Source organism: Wasmannia auropunctata, unplaced genomic scaffold (genome assembly GCF_000956235.1).
Source record: "Wasmannia auropunctata unplaced genomic scaffold, wasmannia.A_1.0 LD335973.1, whole genome shotgun sequence".
Lineage (NCBI taxonomy): Eukaryota > Metazoa > Arthropoda > Insecta > Hymenoptera > Formicidae > Wasmannia > Wasmannia auropunctata.
Window position 1 is genome coordinate 214,974 of NW_012026917.1, and position 4,429 is coordinate 219,402.

Sequence of the window (4,429 nt, forward strand, 5' to 3'; positions counted from 1 at the left end):
GTGCACTACAATAAGATTTCGCAGTAAAATTTATTGTAATGCACAGTACAATTTACCTAAATAATAAATTGTCTCACAATTAACATGATTTTCAGAGTAAATTTTAAAAGAAAATTCTCTCCGTGCAGTACGTATCGAAATATATCGAGAGAATATATGTTTTATAGATTCTTTATTTACGAGTTATTTTTGAACAAAATAAAAAAAATTTTTTTTTAATTATAAGACAATATCACTAGAGAATTAAAATATAGATTTTGATACATCCAAAGTGCATCAATCGTAATAGAACGTAGTTTGGTAAACAATCAGTTGCTGTTTAGGCCACCTCTTCTGACGATAAGCGGGAATACCGATAAAATTCCCTCTCTGTTATCGCGTAATTTCTCAGGACGGTCCAGCCTCCCAGCGGCCGCGATATGATGAGTCCAGCCTTCGAGTAATTCTTCCCCACCTTTCTTTGCAAAGTGGGAACGCGCATTGTGGGGATAGACGCGTTTTGCGTAGCAGTGAAGCTAGCGACGAATCTCCCATTAAACTTATCCACCATAATGTAACTTACAATAAGAATTCATTTATGAATAATTCATTTATATTTAATATAAAAGTATTTAATATTAAAATTTTTATTTTAATATATCCTTTATTTCATCAAAATGCATTATATGTGGTTTTTAAAAAACATTTTTTAATTTTTCCGTGATTTTTTTACATATACCCAGCAAACACAGATTATAATTGCAACGTTGCAGCATTATTATAACATTCCAGCTATATTGCAGAAATGTTATAATATTGTTGTAATGTAGTAGTTATCATCTATATTTGTTGGGATACATAAAAATTAATTTGTGCATGTATATATAAACTATGTCTGTAATTATAAGAATTTTTTAAGAAAGATCTGATCACAATCGAAAAATGAACAAATATTTTGGGGAAGAAATATTTCTTCGGTGCGTAGATTTGTCGGCGTATATCGATTAATTTCTTTCTGGTTTATGCAAAATCTCAGCGACACAGCATCCCATCAAGCAACGGCAAGGCGTAACAAGTGTCTGTGTGACGTCATCCGGCTTTCTGGAGGCGGAGCCTCTCGTTGGGGAAGCAGGTAGAGGGGTAGAACTCTCCCGCATCATGTATCGCTTGCCCCACCCCCGCGATTTTGTTCCTTTGCGCCTCCACTGCTTTCCACCTCCTGCCTCTCTTGACCCCTTTTCCTTTCCCGAGGAAGCTTGGATCTCAATGCTTCTTGTTGGAATATTAAAACAGTGATTCAAAGAAACGATATTCTTTGGAGCAATCGGGAGGCTATTGCACGTTTTTATTAAATAACTCGATTATTTTTGAAGAATTAACTGGCTTAAATCCCTTTCAAAATCGCTCAATTAATAGATCCCAAAAAACATCAAGTTACATGTAACGTACTTGTAGTGTTGTAATTTTTCACTGAATAATATAACTATAATATAGCACATGTTATATTATAGTTATATTGTTGAATGGAAAATTACAACTAACAAATACGTTACCTGTAACTTGGTGGATTGTACATTACATGTAACGTACTGGTTAGTGTTGTAATTTTTTACTGAATAATATAACTACAATATAATACAACACGTGTTATATTATAGTTATATTGTTGAGTGAAAAATTACAACTAACAAGTACGTTACATGTAACTTGGTGTTTGCTGAGATTACGTAGTTTTACAATTTATTGTATTCAAATAATAATGGATATAGATTATCTTATTGTATAATCTCAAATGATCACTATTTTATAAAATGTAATTTTATTTATCAAATTTTAAATAAATTATTAAGTTTTCTATTATCTATTATCTACAATTAATTATTAGGTAACATACAAACGTCAAAAAGACGCTGCACCTCTCAGATCTTTATGTAATTTGTTGGACAGTTCTCTGGACCGTCATATTTTTTAGACTCGCCAAAAATTCTTGAAATCGCGGTCACAAGATGCTACTGTTTACTGCACTGTGGTCTGCGCTGACGCGTAATCGAGAAGGTAGATGCGGTTTGCCGTGTTCGCAAGAATATCGATGATTAACCCCTTTGAATGCGCTCCTTGGTATATACGGGGATAAATTTATCAATCGCTCGCCTATTCGCGTCGCGAAATGTTCGGATCCGCCGCAAAAATCGGCGACTACGATCAATCGCGAAACCGCAACCGCCGCGACCGCATTATTTGTATGTTGTACACAAGTAACAACGTACGAGAGCGAATTAAGACATTAACTCTTTCAAATCTTTTCTCATCGGTCCGCAATTCGGATAGTCAGAACGCAGTGGATAAGAAGTGCGCCGATTCTACAAATTTATATGCTTCTGTATGAACAAGATTCATGTAGAAAGAATTAGCACATTCAACATGATTTACATGAATCAAATGCGTAACAGAATACCGGAATATTGTTGTTCATTTGATACATCATCATTTGATACATCAAATAATGATTTTGATTAGTTTGAATTGAATACATTTTACGAATAATATTGCGCGCTACGAATCGAAAATATTCTTATCGAGATTATTCTATCGAGAATAGCTAATATTTAGATAAATTCAGCCAATTTGATTTATATACGTTTGACCGACGTCCGACCGAAAGGAGGTTCAGTTAATGGGTGAAGCATTACTCAACGGCGACAAGATTATATCCGACGGCTGCATTAGGCAGTGCTGTGATAACAAATTAACAGCAGGATAGCCCAAATAGACGGATTTTTTGACGCATTTTTATCAGTGCGACGATATCACTCGGAGCCACTTCCAGCGCCACCGGAAAAGCTCACAAGACCGCCTTATCGTTGACTGCTTTCTCAGAAAAGTGTCGAGTTTCATAAAGTATATTATTCTCTGCGATATATATGCTTTACTATTCCTTTTAACAATTACAATTGCAAGAAGTTAGATATCTTGTTGTTAGAAAATTGACTTTAGTAGAAAAATTCAGATTTTCGAAGCCGTTTGATATAATTCATTTCGCTTCCCATTAATTTTATCGATAAATAAATTCTTCCGTTAATAATTTAATCTTACATAAATTTTATGTTCTTGTCAAAAATATACGTTTTATAATACTGTATAGTTTAACGTAATAAGAAAGATATCAAATTTCAAGGAATTATATATGTTTTATAATGTGTGTGCTTCTCTTTCGTTGCAAGATTTAACGGTGAAAGGGAATTTCTCGTTCTTTCGGTGGATAAAGGCGGCGGTGTGTCGTTAGGCATAAGTTAATTTGCCTTCTACGCGAAAGCCGAGCTAATGAACTATAAATAAGGGAGGAATACTTGTGCCAAGTGGACACCCGCACTTACTGACCCTTCGTAATTAAAATCCCGTCCTAAATCAGGACTAGGGATGCGATTAGACGAGGATCGTTCCTGTTCCGTCAGCTTACCACCAAATCCGCCGCGGCCCTTACGTATGAGCGCTCATCTCTCTCCCTCGGTTCTTACACGCGTGTATGTATTTGCAGCAGCTTACTTTACTACAAATGTAAAGCTTCCGAAGATACGAATTTAAGAAAAAGAAGAAAAAAACACGGAGAGAAATCGCAATTTAATACAAGTTTCCATGCATGTATGTATAATATAATAAGGTGCATTGAAACCATTTTGTAGATAGATAATTTGGAGTTATAATATAGCCTAATGACAAATAAGTCGTGATACCAGAAAGCATTATTATTAGAAACAAAAAATACGTGGTCTGTTCGTGACTATACGGAGCGACTCTTTTCGTTTCCGTTTCCGATATAATTTGTCTTTTAATTCTACGAAGCGTGCAGTTAATAATCCTTTTGCGCAGAACACGCGATAAAACGAGGGAGAGTCGAGAAGAAAATTTGTCTGAAAGGTATAAGGGTTGCCCATATAAAAAAATTAATATTGTATATATAATACAATACGAGGGGTGTCCATGTAAAAAAAAATATATATGTATATATACATGTGTATGCCAATAAATGTGGATACTACCAGAAGGAATAAATCCAAGTATACAAACAGATTGTTTTAAAATGATTGCTAGAAGATAAATATTTAATTGTAGATATGAAATCATTCGTCGATTTATCGTGTATACGAGAACTAATGAAACAGAGCTTCTATTCCGAGATTTTATCGATATATATATATATATATATGAATTATCGGCTTTATACAACAGAATAATAATAGCGAGGTATATCAGTTGCTCGAAGTAACACTATCTCACCGTGAAATATTAATAGTTAATTAAGGCTACTCTCGAAACGCATTTCTCTCTTTCATTTTATTGTTACCGTGTTGTTTGAAGGATAACCGGCAGTGGCGGTAAAAATGGAAAAAGAAAAGGAGAAAGAGAGAAAGAGACGGTAGCATATGAGATACGACAAGTTAGACAAGTAGAG

At 34.5% G+C, this 4,429-nt stretch overlaps 1 long non-coding RNA gene across 1 annotated transcript; it reads left to right on the forward strand.

Annotated features, from left to right (window-relative positions):
• The first annotated feature begins 2,688 nt into the window (after positions 1 to 2,688).
• LOC105454863 lies at positions 2,689 to 4,018 on the forward strand. Its single transcript, XR_975059.1, has 3 exons — positions 2,689 to 2,877; positions 3,201 to 3,618; positions 3,847 to 4,018. It is a non-coding gene; the product is annotated as an uncharacterized LOC105454863 (long non-coding RNA).
• The last annotated feature ends 411 nt before the right edge of the window (positions 4,019 to 4,429 follow it).